Raw genomic sequence first — 26,097 nt, 5'->3', positions numbered from 1 at the left:
ATCAGCACCCCACGTGGAGACCGTCCACAGCCTCCGCGCGGGTCGCATGGTGTATTCCAGTGGGGAGCGCAGATTCTGCCTGCGCTTCTCTGTCAAAACTCTGAACTCCGGCAGACACGCGCGCGCGTGTTAGTATGAGTGTCAAACCCACTTTAGACATAAAATGAAAAGAGCATTTTGTTCAGACTTCAGCACTGATGCAGCGGCAGAGCCAAAAAGGCTCCAACATCTTCCTAGTTGATCTCTGGAGAATCTCTTTGCTTCACGTCAGCTTCAGACGTTTTGGAGGGAGCAGGAAGTTTGAGCAAATGCTTTTATTATTCATTTTTCCCTAAAAATAGGCAGACTTGTCACCACCTCCCCTAAGCCGCCTCTGCTGCTCAGGCTAATGCATTACTCATAGCTGGCCTTTTGATTTTGATGGCTGAACGGCTGTCAGAGCCTCAGGATCTTTATTCACCAGCCTCTCCTCCATTTGGGTCACAAGCATCCGCAGTTTTCTGCCACATGAACCTCCTGTTGTCATTCATTTGCCCTCCTTATTAATGGAGGCGTGATTGTAACACATTTCCTCTAATCTTTTATTCATGCTTTGTGTGTGAGCAGCCTGTGAATGTAGAACAGGTGTTGAGGAACTATGAAATCCCAGCCAGAGGGGTGCAGCTCCGCTGAACAAACGCTGCATTAGCACCCCACACATCAGCCGCTGCCGCTGCCGCCTTTCCCTGCACCTCTGAGCTAAAAAATCCCTTCCTCCTCTTCTGCACACTCGCAGGAGGATTTTGTGCTGAAAGACTCCGTCTTTCCTTGTCCGTCCGCAGCCCTCCATGCACTTTGTGCTAAGGTCAGGTGATCCAGCCTCCTCTGTGCACAAAACCTGCTGATCCGTGTCCATAAACCTGGGAGGGAGTGGCAGAGAGCAGGCTGCAGGAAGTTTTAATTGGAGACTGACCGCCAAACCCTGATTACTCTTTGCCAGAATGTTAACTGGCTTTAGATGACGTTTTTTCTTGTAAAGATTACCTTCAGCAGCAGGTTTTGTCCCTGACATGCTTCGTCTGCCTGTCATCCGTGTCATCTTCTTGTAGCACCGAGTGTTTTGGCTTGCGATAGCAGCAGTCTCCGGCGTCCTCGGCCTCTCCTTGGTGGAACGAGCGGGATCAAGGACGGGCGGCTGCGGCTTCCCTGTGATGAGGGGAAATGGTCTTGGATTGGAGAAGGATCTAATGTGATGGTTGATAATGAGCTGAAAAACACGGGATGAGCAGAAACCGGTGTGGAGCTCTAGCTGTAAACCCAAATAGGTTCAGCGAATTCAAAATTTATGTGGAAACTGATTACATAATGTTTTTTTTTAAGTTATCTTACTTAAAAATGATAAGTTAATAGGAGCTTAGAATGTTTGAGTTGACACTTAACACTTTAAACTATAACTTTTTACACAGACACAATCCTCTTGGGGTCACAGGGCTGGCAGAGCTGTGGTGGGGAAAAGTCAGAGTCCCAAAACTGTTTGAAGCTTTATTTTGAAAGTACAACAGCCTTTTTTATTGTGAAACCCGGAGCCGTTTCCCTGGCTTTTTGCCACAAAAATCGACGCGTCGACGGACTAGAAATAGAAAACTCCTGTGTAAAGTTCGCATTGCGAAGGGACGGACGTCACACGACGGAGGCCATGTAAACATTCCGACTGATTACGGTCTTGGGTTTTTTCGCGTCGACGCAACGGAGACGGACGGCAGATGGAAATCCGGCGCAACGCAGCAGTCGTACCTTCAGTTCGTTCATGTGTGTGTGACTGTAAAGCGCTTTGGGCCTTCAAGGAAGGTAGAGGATCCCCAATAAATGTTTACAGCATTTACTGCACATTTTCAGGACATCAGTTAGAAAGAATTTGTGATTGTTTTGGAAAGAATATACATCATTTTCTTCTCTTGAATGTGCAGCACATCAGCAGATTATGGTGTACAGAATCGCATAAACAGCACATTTTTCGGAGCCTACAGTTCTCTCCCTTCGTTCAAGTGACAGCCAAGAAGAGTGACCCACTCCATGGTGCCAAATAGCCCTGGGGGGTGGTTTCTCGCTCTCTTTCCTTTGGAAACACTCATCATTACCACATGCCCGACTTTGACACCTACGCTGGAGAATTGGAATAATGTGTTGTGGTTCGTTTTTCTGCTGCCCTCCAGCAGGACAGAGCCGGTGAGCTCGCCCGCTGCAGCGCACCAGAGAAATCCAAAGAACGCCGCAGACGTTCCAGTTCAGCGTAAGGAGTGAGAAACGGCAACAACCGAGCTGCTTCAGAGTTTTGTTTCACATCGTGGACGTGGCGGACCCCCCCCTTCCACCGTCTCATTCCTTTGGCCCGCTGTGCTGCTGGCCGTGTGGGGATGTGTGAAGGGTGCAGGGGCAAAGCGAAGGACGCCGCTCCTCTTGATGTGATTTATGACGCCCTGCAGATGAAGCCGCTTCGGGGGCCGTCGTGCACCTCTGGTCGAGCACACAGCTGCGCATTTCCCACAGGACCCCTTTGAAAGCGCGCCGCTTGGATCTCGTTCAAGAACAAAATGACCAGATTAAATGTCCTCTTGCTTTTTGGTGTTTGGCTATCTCAAAAGCAGATAAACTGAAGGTCAGCGCCGTGTAGGAGGAAACAAATCCACCTGCCCTGATCTAACGGAGGACGGAGCGGCAGGTTGTGTGTTTCTGTGAGGTTGAAGCGTTACCACATCTGTTGTAAATCTCTCAAACACCTGCAGGAGTCTTTACATGCAAAACAGATTTGGAATCACCAACAGATCTGGGTTTATAAGGCATGAAAAGGGAGGAAATGATGTGCAACTGCTGCTTGATTATTATGGCCAAACAGGTGTAAGTATACGGCTGGAGTTTGAATCTGTTTATGATCAGCAGATTTAGGGATTTCTATTTGGAGTTTGGAGTGAAAAAGAAGCCGCTTCTGTGAGGGACACCACCTAGATGGAGGATCAGAAAAAAAAAGAAAAACAAAACTCCAGGTTGCTATTGGGAGTCTTTTTTCCCCACTCATCTTCTCCAGTAAGAGATGAAGTTGAAACTCTCTGGAGTGTTTGGATGCAGTGACGTGGAACCTCACAGCTTTCCCTGTAGGACTGGCTGCTTTTGGTTGTGGTTGTCCTGAGGGCGGCAACTCGCCACTCCAAGTATCTGGGCCTTCTCCTCAGTCAGGCTTTCCTTGCCTGAACCCTGTAATTACTGAGATGTCTGCTCTGCCGTCTCCTTTTCTTCATCATCTCTTCTTCAGCAACCCCCCTCCCCCCGAAACATAAAAGTGAGGCCTTGTAGACGTCCAGCACCCGTCACACTGGGCCTCCTGATGGGACCAACTACACACTTTCATAGTCGGCTATCATAATGACAACAACTATCACATTGTTGTCATTAAAAATTTGATATGTTAGAAAGGAAATGTCTGAACAAAAGAAAACATTTTTGGTAATTTTTGTATCCCCAAAAAATTTCATTTTCTCAAATTTCACTAAAAAAACGACATTTTCCTTTTAAAAGAGAAATTAATGAAATAAAAAATAAAGCCATAGATTATATTGAATAAGTATGATTAATTACCCTAAAAAATGACATTTCTTTTTCAAAACTTTAAAACAGAAAACAGGACTCTGATGATCATTTTCAGCTTCATCAGTTGCGTTTTTTTTGTTTTAAGGTTTACAATCAGGATTTGAGTTTTCTAAAAACTGGATATGAGGAAAACTCACAAACTACTGATCCATATTGCGACAATGATACGACACCCGAGACAAGAGATAAACCAACTAATGCATGATTTCTATTTTACTGCAACAGTTTCATATTAACAAAAGTCAAAATGTTCTGACAAATGACCCTCATCTATTGGGTCCATCCAATGACACATGTGACCAAACGGATCATTTTAGCATGTGTCACTATTTATTGCCGTCTTTTGCGAAACTCATACTGCACATGCTGAAATTGGGATGATTCTGAATTAGCAATTCGTTGTGCAAGTTTATTAAAACTTTTTCTTTCATCCGCAGATAAAAGCAGATTTTACAAAGATGTTGTTCAGAAAAATGATTAAAAAACCTTTATTTTTTTAAATGGGTTTCAACAGTAGCTCGGCCCTAACCGTTCCATTCCAATGGGGGCCCAGAAATGGGCTTATTGGGTCCATTTTATAATGGAAACGCTTCAAACACCAGACTGGTCTGGACCGGACCGCTCAATGGAAATGAGGCCTTTTTCTATCAGGTGTAGTTTTTGTTCATTCTTTTCCTAAGAGATTAAAGTGCGACAATATCTACTTTGAGACAGAGAAGCAGACTTGGTTAAAAATTAAATTTATGAACATGTAAACGTGAACATTTGAAGTGAAATCTAAATTTGTAAACTCAGATTGAAGGTGATCGTCTGTCTGTCATCCTTCTTCCACACTTTGATTCTAACCCCTGTGAGGCTGGGCGCATTTTAAAAGAAATAAAAATCTATTTTTTTCCATTTTTTTGCTTCGGGTGAGGCAGATATTTTTGGAGACTTTTTTTTAATTGTTCTGAATCTCATCGAGAGGAGAACCAATTTTCGGAATCCCCTAAAATCAGAGTAAAAGTTTAGGCAAGAAAGAAAAAAAATGCTTATTAGCTCCTTTTTTCTGAATAAATGAAAGTGTTTCTGATCTCCAAGTCTCCATTCTGAAACGTTTTGAATGTTTTCTATTTCGGATGATCTTGTCTTTTTGGCTCCATTGCTTCAGTCAAACAAACCAAAAGATGAAATTAAATTGAGGTTTTTTTTGGGGGGAATGACTTATCTTTCCTAAATCTTCGCTGGACTGGAAAGACGGATCAGTTTTAACCACAGACGGTTTGGATCCCCCTTTTTTTCCCCCCCAAAGCTCTCATTTTCCACCAGATAGCCAGTGAGGGGAGAAATTCTTATTTTAGTCCCACCACAATTGCAAGATAAGCTGCTCTGCAGAAATCCATTTGTTTCTAAAAATACCATTAATGAGGGGGGGTTCTAATGTGTTTGTGAGTTTCTGCCCTCACCAACAAAACTCCAAAGAATTGCACCGGGGGCTGTTGTCGCGGCTGAAGGGAGTTCATATTTAGGCTAATGGGAAACAGCTGACCAGATAAAACGTGTTCCTGTGAGCCGACATCAAGCTCTTAATGCAGCTACATTATTTTCTCACTTTCTTACAGGTTTAGTGCGACCCACGTTGGCTTTGGTGTTGCGTTCTCTGCGGTGAAGGCAGAAGGAAAAACAGTTAAAATAAGCGGAATATTTGGAAAATGTGGGGAAGAGATTAAACCCGAGAAGGTGTTTTATTGATCCATTTCCCAGCAGGAAAGCGTCCAAACATGTTCTGGAATGGGTCTCCAAACTCCTGTAGATATTACAGGACGTAGCTGTCAGATTTGTTCTCATTTTGTCTCTTGGTTTATTGCATTCAGAAAATATTACAGAATACACAGAAAAATTTCACTGTGACCCCATTAAAACCAAGCTTTTCTTTTCATTTTATTTTATCTAAATGTTAAAAAAGGCAAAAACTCTATTGTTCAAAACTGTTTTTTAAACAAAATTTTTATTTGATTAAAACCAAAATTTCCATTAAAAAAAAAACAATTAATGTAAACCACATATTCTTTATTATTACATTTGTTCCCCAACAGACATGCATTTGTCCTGTCTGGACCCCCCAGGACAGTCCTGGTGGCCCCGACTTCAGACGAGGTCTTTTCCAGTTCCTGAAGGCAGCGAGGACGCACATTACTGCGGACTTTAACCTACTTTAACCTTTACTAATGTGTTTTTTTATTGATAGCTATATAAGTGTTAGGCTTCGTCAGTTCATGAAAAGTGTAGATAGTTTGATTGATTTATGATTTCTTTTGTTTTCTTATCTTTATTGTGCTATTTATGACACCATGCAGAAACAACATCAAGGTAAAGTGACTTTTAACCTGAAATACACCTGATTTTTTACGCCATAAATCAGATCAACGTTATTTATAAAATACTCACAAGTACTTACACACATACTTGTGTAATTTAAGTGCTCTACATAGTAAAAACATTTGATCCAATTTAAAATCCTTCCCACTTATTGGCAAATAATGTCAGATTTTTTAAATATTTTTTTCCTTTTCAACTTAATGTATCAGTTTTTTTACCCAGAGTTTGATTTTATACCATTTTTAAACTTCAGCATCAATAATTAACATATTTTAAGCTTTGTTTGACATTTTTCTTGCTTTTTTATCTTTCAAAAAGCAGACATTATAATAAGCGTTTGTATTGCGTGTCAGGACCTGGTGGTGTAGGAACCAGCATACAGGACTCCAGGCTTGGTGCACAAACTTAAACATTTGTTAAGTAAACTTAAACATGACAGAAACCATGGACACCCAAACAGGCGGTCAAGCCGACGACCTGAAAACCAGAGACTCAAATACACGGAGGATCATTAACAGAAATCAGGACAGCTGTGCACGATTGGCAACCTGACCCTGGTGTGACTGACATGGGGGGACAACAGCATGACTGAAAACCCAAAACTAGAGCGCTCCATCCTCGCTGAGTGATACTTATCTGAGTCTTATTTATCAGCATCAGCTGATTTACTCTGATGCTGCTCTTCTGTAAAACGACATCGCTAGCCATGATCATGCTTTTCTTCATTATATTTAATCTGCTTTATCTGAATCCAATCCTCTTTTTTTTTTTACAGATTGTGTTGTTCAATCATTTCATAATATATTTCAACTAGTTTTACATTTATACCCGGGCAGCCTGTTTTCTCTTAAATTTAAAAACAATATTTGTTCAAATTCTGTCAGGTATTTTAAAAAATATTGCAGATTTCTAGAAATACCACCTCTTGTGCTATATTTGTCTTTCTGTTATGCTGTTGATCAGATTTCACATTATTGGAGTTTTATTTTGGTGCTTTTCAAATACCATGCTCACTTTAACTAAATGAAAATGTTTCCTGAGATTTATAAAGAATACGATTTTTACTTTAATCTCCGTATTTTAATACAGATTGATCTTGAGGACACCCATGGCTTCTGATTTTCTGTGTTGTGATGGTCTGCTGGTATTTTCTTCGGTGTCATTTGTATTCTTTAAAACAAACGTGGTCATTTGTGGAACATTTTGCACATATGATGATAAATCCTAACTATTTGTCCGGTCCCTAACTTTCTAAAGCCTCTGAAACCCCAACGCAGATCCATCATCCTCATTAACATGTCGACTGTGGAGCTAATCTGTCGTCACGGCAACAAATAACTGGGAAACCAAACAACTGCAGATTACAAATGCTGAGCTAATACTTCAGTTTTTCTGGCTAATCGGAGAAATCCTTGGAGACATTTCCCGGGGAGAACATTGTCCTGCTGCGCTGCAGGACGCCCTCACGTCCAGATGGTGTCTAGACTTTGGTGAAACAAGCACAGGTCCTAGAAAAACCTGGGGCACCTGATGGGCAGTAGTGGGGTTATGTAAAATATAAACAGTGAGCTCCAGAGATGACTTACTCCTGCTGCCGTCGCTTCAGCTGTGGGGTTGAAAGCTGATCAGGAGCAGTCACTGTGCCAACCTATTTTTATTATTTTTAAGCTCTTGCTGCTGTCAAGGAAAGGCCTGGGCGAGCTGTGGTAGAGCGGCATTAATCAGGGTCTGATGCTTTGTAATCACTCGACTGGTATGCGGCAGGATGAGAAACGGGCCATATGTAGCTGTCGCGTTAGCTGCCTGCTGCTGGATTGAGGCATTAGGGATTGACTTCCCTTCATTGCAGATGATGTTAACCTTCGCCCCCATCGCTGCTTGCCTAGCTGTTTAATTAAACAAGAGATTATCTCGCTTAATTCATCATGTGGTTATGGGAGGACATGAGCACATTTGCTGTACTGCAAAAAAAAGCCTGCAGTTATGTTATATGCCTTACATGGGAATATTGTTGAAAGCCTCCTTTCACAGAGTCAGGTTTGTGTGGCAGCCATTCAACGCAACTATTCAGTTATGGGAGAAAGGCGCCATCGTTGCCAAAGAATACACTGAGCTGGAACAAAAGCAAAACTTAAAAACTGTTTTGTTTTTTTACTAGTAATCATAAGCCGTGTTTCCATCGACTATCAAATTGCTCTAATTGGATTTGCGATAATAAATCTAATGGAATCACGACAATTTTGAAAAAACTCGCATTTATCAGAAAAAACGTTTTTGCGCTTGGAGGAGAAGTTGGTTTTTGAAATTGACATATTTACCAAAACTGCAATGGAAACGCATTTTCTAATTAAGCGAGTGTCGTGACCAACAACTGAATAGTGAAGCGCTTCTAGGTAGGAACTGGCTGCCTCAGGCGCCGCACAGCGGGCGTCAAAAGAGGTCTCACAGCATCACACAGATCACCCAAAATCCAGCGTGTCATGTGGGATCATTGGATCTTCAGCTCCTCTGTAAAATCATCAACCACTATGTTCCAAAATGGCTTCATCTGTAGCCCCTCCCACGTGTAAGGAGCTCGCTGCGCCACGGCCTGAAGAAGACATGTCCTTTGATTGATGATGATGATGAGCGCTAGAGCCGTGGCAGAAATGTGAAAGGATCTGCTGTCAATCAAAGTGTTCGCATCCGCAGACATGTTTCTGAATGACTTTGGTTTGTGTTTTGGTTTGTTCATCCGCATTACTTTGATTTAACAGTGCGATTGCAAAATTGTTTTTTTTTTCACATAGAATTTTGATAGTTTTGCGCAAATGTATCATGAAATCGTAGCTATAGATGTAACATATAAAGTTTGAACTGTTTAATGTTATTTTCTGACTATAGGTTGTCATTTTAATCCCACCAGTTTCCAGTGATTTGACTCTGTATGGACTAAGTTGTTAATGGATCCAGACAAGGGTTTGGATTTCCACAGCTAATGCCAGCTGATGGCTCTTAAGCTGTGGCCACTCTCAGGCTCTTGGCCCTCTTCATATTAATGGGATTATCCACACTGTGAATAAAAGGGAGCACGACATGTAAGCAGAGAACTCGAGCTGCCACAAACCAGACCCAAACTGTCCCGCACCGCATCGGCGAGGCCTCATTGCAGGACAGCCTTTTTCACTGCCCCTTTCTGTCTCTGCAACATCATTCCCACCACTCGGAACCCCGGTCCATTTTAGTAAGGCTATGACACAAGTTGGCCCGTTCAGAACAGCGTCTTTGTCTATTGTAAGACAGAGGGGTTGTGTGGTCCCTCTGTTCTTTCTGGACTTAGTAAAGGAGGCCATTTGTCACCAAATAGAGGGGAATTAATCCCTTGTTGTGTTGCCCCGTTGTTTATGGGGGACAAAGAAGCAGGACCTCAGTGTTCACCTTTTCAAGGGAAAACCTTCTGCGTCGAGGGCCAAGCTGGTCAGAAGCAGTTGCATAAACTCATTAGGTTTGGAAGTCCTCCTCAAAGCTCTGGCTGTGTTTTAGAGGAAGGAGGTCAGAGGATTCACAGCTGGTGAGCTCACAGAAACTAGACTGGGCCCTGAATGCGCTGGCTCAGTTTGCTGTTTAGAAAACCTTGGTAGTGTTGGTGGGAACATCTTGTTTAAGTCAAAGCAATTAAAGAAATCAAGACTGGACATCAGTCATCTGCTTGAACACGCCAAAACTAACAGAAGTGTATACAAACGGTGTTTCTTCGTTCACTACATGAGCACTTGTGGCCAAAAGCGACTTTCAGCCGCGTTGAAGTTGTTGGAAATTTAAATATGTATTGTGAAACTTCTTCCCTTGCTCCACTCGCTATGGAATAAAAACTCTCCTTAGGCTCAACCCAAAAGGTCCCTCAGGAATAGTTGGGGTTAGGTTTAGGGTTTTTGCTAGATACATACGCAAATGGCTTTCCACGACCGTTCTACTTATGTCTAATGGACTTTTCATGCATGTATCACCAACGCATAACTTTTATTTATACCATGGGCCGGGTGAATACTCGATTCTGATTGGCTGCTGGGTGTGCGTTAAAACCTGATAACTGCACGGTGAAAAAAGAAGTTCCGGTCACCTAGCTTAAATGTTTTGTATCACTGCGACTGCTTCTATAAAACAACCTTTAGCTTCATCATCTGGACAAAAACAAGCGGTAGGAGGTGAACTTTCTCTCTGAACTGATGCTTTATTCAACCCATCGGAAAGATCAGCATATATATATCGCCAAATCTTGACTGCGGCGTGATGCGGTATAAGCGGGTTAATGGCCTTCGAAGTGTGCACTTCACGTTGGACGGTTCAGGCTTCCACGGCGTGCATTAAAAAGTAATAACGCACACTTCGTCGGCCATTAACCCTTACATCACGTAGACAGCGCAGATATCATTTTCAAATAACATAATCGCCGCACGAATCACTAATGGATATGAACGGGGCAATAATTACACCAGTCATGTTCATTGATTTACGTGTTCTTTGCGTGTTTTATTTGTACTTCTCATGTGTTCTTTGCGTGGTTTATTTGTACTTCTTCCGTGGTTTTAGCGTGGTTTATTTGTGATACATCTGTAAAACTTTCACGTAAAGACCACAACCTTTCTCACTTTTCCACATATATTCATGTATGGCTAATTTTCATCTGCGCAAAATGTTCGTCGGGGCTTTGACATGGAATTTCTCACAGCGCTGTCAAAACTCAACTTGGGAAATAAAAACAACACAATCACAGTTACAAAGATATGCAACTACACAATACGTTCAAATGCTCTTTTTTTTTTATTTAATTATTTTTACTCTGAAACACAACAGTTGTTTACACACACTTCTAATTTACACTTGACCTGCGCTGGTCACTACCCAGGTATTTATCTCTGTGTCACGTTGGCTAAAGATGTCCTGGATCGATTTCAGGTCAGTGAATCGAATTGTTGAAAACGAACCAACATCGACCATGAACCGTATCACCAACCACAAATTAAATCATGGATCCAATCGTTGTTTAACTGAATCGTAATGGGATATCGGCCATCTTTGTGCAATTTTACATCAGACGGCAAGTCAGAACAAAAAGCCGTGCAGGAGTCCACCCCCCCCCCCCCCCCCCCAACGGTCTTTTCACAGGCTGACTCTAAAATGATGCCGCTGCGCCCTGGGAATGCAGAGTGTGGTTCAGGCACTCTTCAAAATGAGAACCAAGCACGGCAGCCCACAGTTTTTCACCCTCTGTGACACCGCAGGTTTTTTGCAAGCAGACTACCAGTCTGGACCAGCTTCACACAAACTTTAATTTAATTTAAAAAAATAAAAAGTGTTCTTTTGTAAAAATGCTGTGGTGGTAGCGTTGGAGCTAAATCTAATCCAGAGCTGCAGGCCCAGCCTTTGGAGGGCTTTTAACTAAATGTTGTGTGAGATATGAACGAGCAAAAGCAGACTTTCATACTCTGCTGCTGGAAAAAGTCGTTTTTCTCCAAATCGTTGTCTGTGGACTCACATTTTAAACGAGCAATTTACTGTAAGATTGAGTCCAGATTGAAGGAAACGGATTTTGGTGTTTGGAGTTGTGACTGACATTCCCAATCCCAATTAACTGTGGTGCAAAGTGACTGCCGTCATTGCTGCTTGTCATGGTTTGGTGAAGCGGATGACTCTGACATCTCCAGATGGAAAACAGCTTGCTTTGTATTGTGTTTCACGCTTGGAGCCAGCGCTCCTATTCACGCCGCTTCACTCTCTCTGTCATCGCCAATGAGATCAAACCAGCGACGGATTGATGGGATCGCCGTTGTTTACAGGCTTGATTTTGGCGGTTTATTTTGACTGGAGGGCGACTTTCATCCGTATCTGTGGCAGAAATGTTTCTTCTCCCCATCCTTGACCTTTAACATAATGAACTCAAGCTTGACTTTTTGGTAGAGTGAGGCCTTTGTCTTTATCTGGAGGTGGATCCACTCAATTTTGGGGTTTATTTTTGGTGTGTGAGGAGGGGTCACTGGGAGAAAATACCTTTGACTGCTGAGATTTGACGACCTGGACGAAGTGCTGAAATTTGGGTCAACAAATAATAGGCCTTAGAAATACATTTTTTTAAATGATATTCAGCATAAAAATACAAATGTAATTTAAATATACAAATACGGTATGGCAGGACTACGGACCTGCCATACATTACCATTTTTCTGGGTTTATTTTTGGCCATATTTTGTCTTTAAAAGCTTCTTTGCTCTTTTCAAACACTGTTACCCAATCACATGTAAAGAGCGTCAACCCTCCAGGATCCCCCAAGAGGCTATTCTGAACGCACCCTTCTTTGGTAGACCTCACATTTCAATTTGTTTAGTGCCTAAAACATCACTAAAACATCAAATGCTGCATTAATCAGCGTTATCGTAGGAGAAATGTAGGAAACCGTCCTCGGGGGGGGGCGAGCAGACTTTGTTTTTAAATCTGCAGCTGCTTGGATCTCAGATGAAGACCCTGACCCCCCAGACCTGTTTGTTCAAACAAACTGTCACTCAAACTCTTGACATCCTCATTTCAGGCAGAGAGTGGTAACCTTTCAACTTTCTCGGACTCCCAGCCACATTTGATTTTGGGAACTAGCTCCATTATCTTCCATCTCTGAGGACAGTCACTGTGCGACGCTTCTTAAGGCGAGTTGATTTAGTGTTGGAGGGCCTTAAATCATCGTGTGCTGCTGGCAGATTTCCTTCTCATGTCAAAGAAATTACACAGCAACGCTAAACATGATATTAAGTGACTTGTGCAGCAGCCTCCTAGCCCTCAGCCGCTTCTTCGGTTCTACTCTGAAGCGTTTGCTAATGCAGCACGGCCATCACTCCACTTGATTGATGGGGCTGGTGACTCTCCCATATTACAGCTTCAGCGAAGCAGGCGGGCCTCAGACGGCAGGTTTGATCCCTGGAGTCCAGACTCTGTTCATCGGAGAGAATAGAGCTTGATTGCTGTGCCCCCGCCTAAACAGCATGTCCTCAAGCTCCTATTTTCATTCTCATCAGGAGCCAACATTATGATTAGCAGCTCATTGAGAAATGTAGATTTTCTTTTTGTGCAATCTTTTTTCATTTAAAGGAATAGTCTCTTTGGGAGCCCACAGATGGTCGGGCGCGATTACATCGGTCACTTATTATTTTGTCCTGAAACTGTTAGGAAGCAATTATTTTATTTTACAGCAGTCGTTCCCAAACGTTGGACTGCAGACCGGTACCGGTGGATTAGTTGGTACCGGACCTCAGAGAGAAAAAAAAAATCACAACATATTATTTTTTTCTGTTTTGTTTTTATCTGATTATGAAGGAAGTTTAATTTTGGAAAAACTCCTGAATTCTCTCCCCCACATCTGATTCATTCTCGACGTCTTTACGCGGCTTCTATGATCTAAAAATCGGAACCTCCAAGCTAGCAAAGTTAGCAAAACACAAGCAAATTTGAAAGCTCATTTGTGCAGAAAAGAGTCAGAGAGGAAACAGAAGAAGACTTGGACTTCAAAATAAAAGAAATCTGCATCTAACAGACAAAAAACCAGGAGTCTTTGCTCCAAATTTGGATTTATTGCGACAGTTGTACCCACAGACCAAAATAATAATGCAGAATATTCAGCAGCTGGCTGTCTCATGTTATGAGGGTGCTGCTAATACATTTGTTCAAATGGTGGATTCCTGTTTATTATTGTATTCAGAAAATACCAGTTTTAGTGACAGTTCTTATTTGCATCTGACCATAAAAGTCGGATGAGGCTCAAGTTGACATCTGAATTTGTAGCTTCTACTTTTCTTGAAATGGGTTCTAAAAAAATCTAGGTGACATTTTAATGGTTCCTTCAAAAAAAATCAAGACATTAATTAGGATAGACTTTAACGCTCAAAGGTTAAGGGAACATGGAAGCTAAAAAATAAAATAAAATCAGATATGAAATATATTCCTTGGCTGCAGTTGTCTCCCCAAAATTACAAAGCAATCAGAGATGCTCCCATTTGAAACCCTTTTTGTTGTTGTTGTTGTTGTGATCTCTCATGCATGCAGTCAACAGTTTGAGAGCAGATCTGAGCAGAAGATTGCAGAGGATCTTTTGCCGGCTGTTGGAGAAGTTTGGCCGTAAATCATAAGGATGGATGATGGATGCTGGCTGTCACCGGGAACAGATTAGCTGGCAGGAGACACGCTGGCATTTTTTCTGCTTGAGCAACGAGCTTTTAATTTGCAGCTTGACAACAGATAATTCGGGGCATTTCAAAATGAAGAAAAAAAGTTTTATAGACTGGTTTCAATGGGTTGTGTGGGTGAAATAATCATTGGCCTCACACTACAAAGTACTTTAAAAAGCAAGAAACTTTGTCAAAGTGGCTTTGAGTTGTAAAAGGCTTTAATTGTTAGTAATTGCAGCTTTGCAGTCTCTTGTAAGTACAGACTTGTTACTGCTTTTTGTACAGAAATACACGTCCTTTTTTGTCGCATTTTGACGTAGCATGAATCACATTGTGAAAGAGTCTCTCCTTTTCTGTAAGTTTAACTTTCATTTCAGATTAACTGTTATTAAAGAAGCTAAAGGGGACTTTTTTGACACTCAGACCAGAATTATCCATGATTCCCAGTTCGGCCCGCCTCTGCTTTTTTTGGTCTAATTGGCCTGTTTTCATGGGCACTTTGTGTTTTACACTAAATTGCAAACTTGGCTTTCTTGCTGTGCAATTACAATTATCCTTCGGAAAGCTGTGATTAAGCTCTGCTCCTTCTTCCACAGCAAAACGGAGGAAGGCTCTCTGCCATTCAATAATCAATATCTTAAATAGAGTTAGATGATGTGACTTTGACATGGTGATTATGAAGGCCTTCCTTGGTAGATTGCTGGTGTTTTTATCCACTCATGAGTTATGCATCTGGGGTTTAGGAGACACAGCGGGAGTGATTATGGTGCTGGAAAGCACATATGCCATCCTGTGCCATAATCACATAATCATCTTTAGGACTGATCTTATTGTTTGTTGGGTTGAAGCTCTTTAGGAAACAGGCCTTTAAGCTTTGTCTTTTATTCTACACACTCTAATGCTTTGAAGCTGTTTAATTAAATTGTTGTCCATTCATCCAAACGTACCGATTATGGTTATGACATGTTGTAACATGTCATAACCATAATCGGTACGAAGCCCATCGAGACGACTGTTGTTGTGACTTTGGGCTGTAGAAATAAAATTGAATGAAATGTTTCATCATTAGTCAATCCACTGCCTTAGTCAAAACTGCCCCTTAGGGGTAGATACGGGCTGTCTGCGGGAGAAAAATGGGCTGTTGAGAGAAAATGTTCGTCCACATTTTTTACTAAGGCGACAGGTCCTAGTGAACGCTTATACAACACATAAGGAGGAAGTGGGTGTCGTACAGATTTTCCCTTGTTTTAACCTCGGCAAAAACTGTGTCGTGTCCCTTGCCCGGCCTGTGTGTACAGCCTGACTGTTAGACATAAAGAAATTAGACAGACAGAGTGTAGTTTGTGTGGACATCCTTCAGGCATCCTACAGGCACTTGTGTATCACGGGCACATGTGCTTCAATAAAGGCCGTGTCACACAGCTCTTATGTACATGTTACACATGTTGTATTACTGATGAACTACGTTAAAACCCAAGAAGAAGTATGAATAAACCACTCAAAGGTTATTGCCATGTTTTTATGCAATTCATTAGTAATTTGTGCATCAATTACGTAAAGTGAAATGTGCCCCCTATACACAATATAAAAGTTATACGTTGGTGGTACATGTGTGAAAAGTCCGTTAGACGGTCCTGGAAAAACACAAATTTGCTTATACATTTCGCAAACGAATGACAAACGCCAGAAACACTTATGAATTACATATATCATGCATGTATCACAGAAGATCCGAAATTTCATGTGTGGAAATTATGCAAAGTTTATGTAGTGGCTGTGTGAAATGGCCTTAAGGAGCACAGCCTCACTCTCACAAGTGTGTAACATACATTTGCCTTATGATTACTTCGTGATACATTTACCACATGCACAACAATGGTACGTTTTATTTTCAGACGGTCCCTTGAGGTGGCCGTACGAGCCTTAAGGGAACTGTAAGACAAGCCTTTAAGACACTCCCTGTGAGGTGCGCTGCTCTTCTCTCTATGACCCTCCACGGGCCCCGACAACCCAATATGAATGTTAAGGTGGAAGAAATGTGCTGAGTTTTACGCGTTGATAGTTATGATGCTCTGAACAAATTGAAGAAATAAGGGGCAGGTGCCACCAACCCGAGGCGAGTCCATGGCGGTGTGTCGTAAATTCAACATCAAACCACTCAGTGCCATTTGACGAAATCATGAAGATAGATGTGGGGCAGTTGAAAGCTTTCACCTTGTCAGGCTAATAAAGCTTCAACACTGCAGATTTAAGGGTGTGTGTGTGTGAGGAGCGGCTCTCTTTGGCTGATCTATGACTCTGTTTTTCTGCCAACCTTCTGTGGCCATTTTTTTATTTCTACCCCGTCATCATTTGCCTCCGTCGTGCATCGCCTTCTCTTTAGTGCTTCATTGAGTCCGTTTTATTAGGATCAAACAGGATTTGGTTTTGGTGTTTCAAAAAGCAGTAAACATAAACCTATGACATGGATTGGGTGCAAATCCAAAATAATGGCGTGGAATTTCTATGTCAAATTAAAATCGAGGTAAACAGGGAAATCCGGAGAGAAGAGCAGGTTTCCCGGTGTCTGTGAGGTCTGGGTTTGCTGTGCTGCTTTAGTCCTGCTTTGTTATTGGCCCAGTTAGTGTCTTTACAACAGCCTTGTCTAGTTTGACTTTGTGTGTAATCTTGGAGCAGTCTCTAACAAAACACCAGTTTGCTCAAACATAATCCCTTCCTGGCGGCTCTGCCTCTGTGCTTTAGTAGCTCTCATCCTTAAACCATCTTAAACCTTAATTTGTTTGAATAAAAAAATGCACCTGTTGTGCAGATCTAGGCTATTTCAAGAAGGAAGCACTTGGCTCAGCCCAAATCCCCACTTAGGTTCGAGTAGTAAAATAGGTTAAAAGCCCTCCACCGGAGAAGAACTGCACAGATGAATATGTTTCATCTGGAAACCACCATTTTTTTAACCCCAACTGCTTCCATCAGTAGCTTTTCATTCCTGCGGTTATGGAAAAGTTTTAGGTTAGGATTAGTTGCCTGCTTCAGTTTATGGCAGTCATAGTGATTTCATTTTGAAGAATAATGAGGAAGAGCAGGATTAAAGCAGCGAAGCCTGGTTTTTTTTTTTCTCCATCTAGAACACGCCTCGAGAGAAAGTTCAATTGAATTCCCTTGTAATGAATCCCTTTTTAAACCTGGTAGTTTATTTATCCTGCGGGTTTTTTTTATGAACCAGTACGCCTTTAAACCTTTAACCTCACATTTGATGAATGACTTCTTCTGCAAGGCTGAAAAACTCTGCTATTGTGGAGCCGCTGGCTCCAAGCACCGCCTTAATCATTTAAGAGGCAAACTACGATGAACTACTCAAAACTTTATGTTAAAATAAAAATATTACATTTTTGATTCAATTTTACATCAATAAAGAGCATAAGTGAGTAGAGTTTCAGGTATTAAAGTTCCATTCTGATAATCTTTTGATCTTAATGGGTCTTTTATTAATGATTATGCCATTTTGAACCAACCATAAGCATTTAAAGAGTTACGGGAGGTCGATGAGGGTGTGTTATTTAGGGGCCAGTGGCGACATTTCTGGTGTTAGAAGGGTTAAAATATTGTAAGTGGAGATGAAAATAAAAAAATTAAATTGCATTTAAAAGTGAGAACATTTAAAAATGTAGAAGTTTAGTCAAAATGGTTCTATCCAACAACATATCTTTTGAAACTGTCCGTAACCATTTAATAGACCATTCATCCTTTTTTAAAATATTTTGTTTTACTATAATAATAATAGCAATAATGCAGAAAAGTTTTTTTTACAGAAGAAAGACAAGTGGATCTCATTTGGACTCTTTTGTAATGTGGGGGCAAATTGGAATTAGCTCTTTCCACAAATGAGGTGAAGAACAAAGTCCCTTGATAAATGCAGGTTACCAGGCACGGAAAAATAAATAAAGCTGCAGTTTTTTGTTGTCATTTCCCTTTTATCAGCCAATCACTGCGCCACTCTTTGAATGGCAGCCTGAAAAACGGACCAGACATTTGTTTGTACTGACCATGTGGCTGGCCGCATGGTTTCTTTACTCTGCAGGCTGAACATAATTACCTGTAATTGACAATGATTAGAAGTGGTACGAAGATAGTATAATGTAATATGGATTTCTATCAACAAGTTTGCTATTAGTCTTATCAGCAAGTTCTGCTCCGTATGAGTACGACTTTGGGACAAAGGCTGAAAAATCAATGCTCAGTGGTGTGTGAAGAGGATGCTGTTTGTCAGATGTGCTACCACCCACTTGGGGGAAGGTCTAAATAATTTGTTGCTTTAACATAAATAATAAAAGCAAAGGACACTGAAGGCCGGATGAAAATTGGTCAAATGTGAATATACGTGGAAAAAGGGCTTTTGATGTTTTTAAATGTATCACTAATGAACCACGTTAAAACCACAAAAAAGTAAGAATAAACCACGTAAAGAACACATAAATCAGGGTAGAACATGAACCGTGGGTGATTATTGCGCTGTTAGTCAATTTGGTAGCGATTTGTGATTAAATTATGTAATTTTAACATGAGACATGCATCCATGGTACATGCATGAAAAGTCAGTGGAAAGCCACCAATTTGCGGATGCATCTCGGTAGAATTACGCAAAATTGCATTGGGTTTACGTAATAACTGCACATAAACTACGTAAAATATACTGCCTAATACTCAACCAACAAAAATTTTGAACAGCTCAAAACCGAATTCATGTAAAGACCTGTTAGCCCAAAACCCGCGACAGACGTCTGCACACATTGACGAACGCAAAACACATCTATGAATTAGGCATGTCACGAAAGGCCGAAATTTCATACGTAGAAAACGCACAAAATTTACACAATGGCTGTTTGACACGGCCTTAAGGCAAATACAAACTTGTTGTTTTTTTTCTTCTTTTGCAATCTGCCTCTTTCTTCAAACCAGCTGTTTCAACCATAAGCAGCATTTTACGCGTCGCCTTCCAAGTCAGCAATTTCCAACTGCAAAAGGTCTTAAAGGTCAATTGTTGGAGCACTTTTCAAATAGTAAAAATCCAAATGCAAGTATTTTCTTTGGTTTTGGAGGAGGCGGTGGGTGGCTGCCGCTCGGGGAAAAGCAGCTGAAGGTTCGACGGCAATAAAGTTCACTTTGCACCTTATAAAGCCTCTGAGTTCACCTCACATGCTGCTGCTGCTGCTGCTGCTGCTGCCGCCGAGGACGTCTTGGTGAAGATCTATAATTTGCCGTCCTCTGGGAGATTCTTGAGATTTAGAGAACAAAAAGAACGTGGACGTTCAGCGGGTATGTCTTCCCTCACATCTCCTTCACACAGTGTACTGTGCTGAGCCACATGGTTGCATCCCCGGATCACTATTTTCTGTTTTTCACAGCATCAATTTGATTCCACAAAGTGGTAAAACAGCATTTCTTTCGGCGTAGAAGGCAGACGTTTGGCGTGAGCTCCGGAGTTCAATGAAACGTCTGCTCTGTGTGACATTTTTAACCCACTTTGCATGACTTGAATTTTTTATATCTGCCGAGCTCCAGGAATGCACTGTGTGCTGGTAAGCTGCCATGACAGGCACAATGCCGCCAGGGACCTTCGTTCCAGTTGCCTTAAGTTATTTTCCTACTTTTTGCTGCGGTTTACTAGCACCCACCGCTATATTTAAGCTACAATGGGAGTCTTGGCTTCGACGGGAACTTTGGGGGATAAATTATGAGTGGATAAAATGACAAATGAGAACGTTGTTTTGTCTGTGCTCCCAGCAGATGTGTACAAATTACAGCTGTGTGGTCAGAGTCCTTTGTTGAACTGACAGGGCTGGTGGTATTGATTATCTGCTCTGTGGTGAGCTTCAGAGACCAGAATTAGCACAGACTCATGATCTCAGTGTCAGCGGCTTTGGCTGCTTTGCATTGTTGCTAAGAACCAGGGTGTTAGCTTAAGTCTTTGAGGAACTGCTCACCAAGGGAGTGGTGTTTTCTGCATGTTAACACGGGAATGGTAAAAACATGTGCAATAGGAGCTCAGCCTCAGCAGAACACATTTCATAATTGGTCACAGGCTCATACAGTGTTGCAGCAATGGTACAGGAGCAGGAGGGTAACAAATGGAGTAACCAATAGAGGTAACACTAACTAGTACTTTGTAAAACCCAACCGTAGCTTTTATTGATGGGGACTGAAAAATATCTTGCTCCCAAAAGCATTGGAACTGGATTTTGTTGCATTTGCTGATGCATTGTAACAATTTTCCCACTTTGATTTAATTCCAAATATATTTACAAGTAATATAAGCATTTTACAATATTGGATAGAGGGAGATATACATGAAAATATAAATAGTTTTCAGTTTAGTATATATCCTTTTGTTGCTACAATTTAATTTCCCCATGATGTGGAACTAAAAAGTAAAAATCTTATCCCTGACTATGTTGGTTTTAGCCAAAATAAAACAACTTGTGTCATTTTCTTGGCCAAAAATGTGTTAAAATGTTTGATTAAATTCTACATCAATAATGAGTAAAAGTAAGGAGAGTTTAAGGAATTGGAGTCCCACTTCAATCATACTTTTATCTATTTTCCCTGGGCCTATGTCATGCAAAATCAACTTTTTTGTGTATTTTAATGTTAAATCCGTGCAATAAACAACCCCAATCCACAAAAACGAGAGGGTGTGACATCACAACGTGAGGAACAGCCCCTTCCAGGATGAGTCTGTGCCTCGAAGCCAAAATCTAAAAAGCTGTGCCGTTTTCCAGGACACTGTTTCTTCAGAGCTGCAGGAGTTCATTAGAAATTCACTTTGGAGTTGTATTTTTCACAGACCCTGCCCTCCTTTTCCTCTCTGTCACTGAGAGTTCTCTGTTTACACACTCTCCTGCTACTGGTGCAGCAAAAATGGTGGGCAATATTGGAGCTATCCAGCCGTACAGTTTTTAGCCAGATCCCAGCGCGTACGAGGAAAGATGCACATGGGCCTAGTCGTTTCCAAGGGAATGGTTTAGGAGCAGAGCAGGGAACTTGCTTCATCACAAGCACAATCTTTTTTCTAACACAAATGTTTCTTCTGCTCCTGATTCACAATATTTTGAATAAAGAAATATTCAGAAATGCTATTTTTAAGCCAGATTTTCTTTATCCATGTCCGCTATCATCAGAAAAATGCCACTTGTTAAAAACACCAAAAACCACAATTTTCACCATTTTAAGACCAGATATCAAACTTTGAATGTAGCAAACCATAAACCCTGTCCTCTCAGTATGATTCATGTTATATTTAAAAAAAAAAAGACTATAATAGCAGCCAAACTGGCAGCAGAGGTTTCTGTCAACTCCCAACATTGTATCCAACATCTATATAAGACCAGAAGCAAAAGTAGCATCTCCACAAAAAGTGCACCAGATATGATGCAAAATGTTCTGATCATACAAAACAACTGCTGCCACGGCTTTACCAAAGAAAAGTCATAGACCAGCTATAACGTCAGTTATAGAAACTTGAGAAATGCATGTTTTTATACTGGTCACCAGTTGAAATGAGATACTTAATGCTTCCTGGTAAACTAACAGCTGTTTGCTGATGTGTTGTTGATACAGATACTGGGACTGCCTCCTAATGAAGTGGAAACATAAAGGAAATTCCTGTACTTGTTCCTCCTGTAGCCCTTGTGCTATCCTAGGCACTTTGACATTGGGAGTTGGGTCATCTAGACCCACTAGACAGTGCTCTGAACATTTTTTCTTCAATGATTTGTGAACCTCACTGGTGTCCATGGATTACATGAAATCTTTCCACCTTTATCCACCTTTGTCATGGTAGGGAGAACAAGTCAATGTAAGGGTGGGGTCATCTAAGATAGCACAAGGGTTAATGAATACTTTATTCACAAATTTTCTGTCAGGTTTGGACTCAATTCTAGGAGATGGCCAGATAAGCTAATAAACACCAGATTTTTAAATGTGTCTGCACCTGGGCTGTAGGATAGGATCTGGAAAAAAGTTCCTGACTATCATAATTCCTATTCAGCCAAGAGCATCTGACTGTAATTGTAATTCTGCTTTATAAATGGCTCCTTCTGGTATTATTTTTACTGCCTCGTTTCAGGTCAAATGGACATAAAGTGGTCGGCTCATTATAGAGCTTCTCCCTGTCTGAACTCTTGTTATCAACAATCTCACATGACCAGAACCCAAAGCTTTTTTTTTTTACAGCTAGATGCAGCTGTGTCTCACATGATGCTTTTCTTTTTCTCAGTTTTCTTTTTCGTTTTTGTGTTTTCCTCACATTTTTCCTGAGCTCTATCAAATAAACGATTACAATGCCGTTATTTAAAGAACATCAGTAATTTTTGTTCATAGTTTGTTTTTCATTATTAACATCCCCGTGGTTTAAAGGGAAGCAGTTTGGAGGCCAGAACCGCTGCCGTTTTTCCACGCCGCGGTCATTGCCGTCATTACAACAACTGCAGTAATGTGATTCGTGTCCAGTTTCTGTCAACGTGTTGTTTTTTTGGAACTACTGTTTCCTCACTCCTTCAAAGAAAAATTGGGTTGACACAGTAAATTTCTTTCCATTTAGGAAACCTTAATACTTGATGCTGTTTTGTCTGCCCCTGGGGCCCGCTGAGTGCACTTTGCATTTTTCTCAGCTGGTGCGTATTCTTATTATTTCTGGATGTGTTCATGTAAAACTGTGCAGCCTTTCAGTTTCACTTTGTGCGAGATCTATTGTTACTGTAGGCCTATCAGGTGTTTTAAACTTCATAAAGTTGGTTGATATTTAAAACAATACTTATATACTTAAATAAATATATTTAAATACATAAAAGAATATGTACTTAACATAAAGGGTTATGGACCCTTTTTCACCAAGACTAATAAAATGGACCATTGGAGTGCATGGAAATATGTGAATCTATCTGGAATCCAGTAAAACCGTTTTAAAGTCAAAAACATAAATAAGACATCTTGATGACTGGGTTGAAAGTTCAATTTTCATGCATTTTCCAATTCCTTTGACCCATTTTAGTATGGTTATAAGTGCATTTATGTGTTATTTAATAATCAAAGTGTACTACATCACTCTATGACCACCAGAACAGTATATTATTATCCTTCTGCACCACTGGATGTTCACATTTTAGATTTTTTATATCATTTACATTTTTTTTTTTTTAAATATATTTTTATTTCTGTTCCCGGTTTTCATATATTCTCTTAGGTTGTATTCAGACTGAACACACCTGGTTTGCTAAAAGTGAACCAGAGTTCATTTCCCTCGATGATCTGGAATCCATTTTTACACTGATCCCACTCAAGCGGACTCTGGTCCGGGACCAGGAACCGCTCTCCAACCCATCTTTTGAGGTGGTCTCTGTTCGTTTCCAATCAGACTGAGCTGCAGAGATTCCTCAGTATGAATACAATCTGTACGATGGCTGAACCAAAACAGCCACCGTAGTCAAACACAAGGTTCAGGACTTGATCCGGACCAAATCAAGTGGACTCGGTCCAGACCTATGGACTTATAATAACGATCAAGGAAATTCTGATTCTGATAATATTTTCATTTCGGTCATCGCTGGAATGTGTTTATGATCTAAAAGAAGAGTGGAAGTGAAGCGTATATCATTAATTGGAATATTCAGAGGTCTCTAGTGATCAATAGCAAAAAGCAAACAGAGGCAACCTGTGGGAGGCTGCATCACCACCTGGCTGTTGTGCTTGAACATACTTTGGTCAATAAATCGATCGAGCTGTTAAGCCATAATTGAAGCTTGACTAAAAATGTGCAGTGAACTGAAATAAAAGGGTAATTAATCATTTTTCCACGGTAAGATAATCTTTTTACACCAGCAGCTTGTTACATTGCAGCCACCGTAGTGGAAAAATGAAATCCCAACCTGCTGGATAAAGAGCGAACAGGATTGCCTTTGTTTGTTAATTGGAAAGCTGCTAATACCTAAAGTATATGTTTGTTCAGCTGTGTGTGGGAGTCACAGCGCTAGTGCGTTCTCTTTATGAGCACATCTGAGCGCCTTTTACAGCAGGATTGCTTCAGGATGTGTCTGACTATTTCATTGGGAAGCCCCACTGCAACCTCCTGCTCTCCAGCCTAATGAGCTACATTGCTTTTTTCTAAACATCAGGAGGCAACACTTTTTCTGTCTGGAGCTTGAACCATCAACCGAAATATCTGGATTTAGTCGTCTTCGGTATATTCTGTGCAGGAAGGTTTTAAACCAAATACTTACAATTGGGAAGAGCTCCTTTATCCTAAAGACTTACAAGTTTGCTTTGACAGATTGTTTACCATTCTAGACGTAGCTTTCTTTTTTACCAACATAAAAAAAAAACGACAATTCTATCACTTTCGCCTACACAGGTATCATAGGTGAGTAGTTATCTATTAGTAGTTTATTTTAAAAAGTTACTTAAATTCCATATTGTTTAAAGGATTAAACAATATGCCACTCTAAAACCCCGTGCACAACCCTGGAAAAAAGGGGAAATTTCATTTTTCTGGAAAGTATCATAGAAAACAACGAGAAAGTTTGTTAATGTTGTCAATATAAACGTGCTACCAGATTTTAGGAATAATTTTCTTCACTTTGAACTCCTGAATGGTGATAATCTGGTTAAAAAATGATTTGAAAAGGCAAAATTTAATTAATTACCGTAATTTCCGGACTATAGAGCACACCTGATTATAAGCAGCACCCATGACATTTTTAAAGGATGAACCATTTTGTACATACATAAGCTGCACGTGTCTATAAGCCGCATGTGCCCACATTGAAACATGTGTTGTAGGTTGGGGATGTGTATGTGCTGAAACCGCGCGGCGCGTGTAAGAAAGAAGAGAAGGCGGAAGGAAGGAAGGGAGAGCTCGTGCAGCACAAGAGGGAGTGACAGCGCGCAGTGAAAGTGTGTTGGGGGTGCGCATTCATGTTTGATATACAGAGCGAAGGCGAACTGTAATAAAAGAAGGTTTCCCCCAGAAAAACGGTGAATGATTCTTTATTAACCTGCTCTGGAGGCTCTGAGGGTCAGAACGGGGAAGTGAACCCCAAAGAAAGCTCCGCCTTAAGTGGACAGGATCTCCCCTGCATTTTCCGAACCACCGTCAAAAAGAAAAAAAGTAATGGCAGGAAAGGTTCAACACATGATATATTTACAAAGAAAGACGGTACACTGAGTATTCAAAGTTTTAATAATATACCTGAGCTTTTCTTTCCAAACAGCGCCTGTGACGCGGCAGTAAGAGGGCAGCAATATGGTAGTAAAAGCACTAACAGGGCTGGTTAGAAAAACATACCGGTAAAAGTCACTGAGAGCAGAAGTAACGTATAGCAGCCACGCATCTGCACAGAGGCAAGCGCTGAGCAGCGCATGCGCCGGAAGTTAAAGGTATTTTTTGCTTTTTATTTCCGAAAACGACAAAAATATATAAAACACCTGATTTTATTATTAAAAGTTCCTCCAGTTTTAGCCGTTTAAATCACTAATTATGGCAGTTTAATTAAATCCAAACTTAAACAAGTGAATTGAGTTAAAGTAATTCTTTATTTGGCAATGATACCCACCTCTATTAATATATAATTAACTTAAAGTAGGTTATTACAGAATAGTTCTTACAAAAGCAGGTATCAGCTGGCTTTTTTGGTGCGTTTTGTCAAATCATACAATAAATATCAAAACTCTGAAGTCCTGCAGTGATTTTTGTAACGTTTTCTTTCACAAATTTGCTATTTTTCAAATAAAAATATTAAGTTGCTTGATTTTAAACTGAAATCAAACCATATTTGTTGATCTTTAGCTTCTTTACTCAGAGCACCACCACTGCTTCAGACCAGAAGACACAGAGTGAAAAAAAAAGTCAATGAAACCACATCAGATAATGTTTGAGGAAGCTTTG

General features: G+C 40.8%; 1 protein-coding gene and 1 long non-coding RNA gene across 3 annotated transcripts in view; one reads left to right on the top strand and one right to left on the bottom strand.

Moving 5' to 3' along the window:
- tmtc2b (transmembrane O-mannosyltransferase targeting cadherins 2b) overlaps positions 1 to 26,097 on the top strand; it is a 109,065-nt gene that overhangs the window by 528 nt on the left and 82,440 nt on the right. The window lies entirely within an intron of this gene.
- Positions 281 to 19,435, bottom strand: LOC144992499 (uncharacterized). The gene is made up of 3 exons (XR_013656489.1): positions 19,356 to 19,435; positions 1,024 to 1,185; positions 281 to 899 (listed from the first exon to the last, which is right to left on the bottom strand). It is a non-coding gene; the product is annotated as an uncharacterized LOC144992499 (long non-coding RNA).

The sequence above is a fragment of the Oryzias latipes genome, chromosome 6 (genome assembly GCF_053564925.1).
Source record: "Oryzias latipes strain Hd-rR chromosome 6, Olatipes_Hd-rR_3.1".
NCBI lineage: Eukaryota > Metazoa > Chordata > Actinopteri > Beloniformes > Adrianichthyidae > Oryzias > Oryzias latipes.
This window is presented reverse-complemented; position numbering and strand designations above follow the sequence as displayed.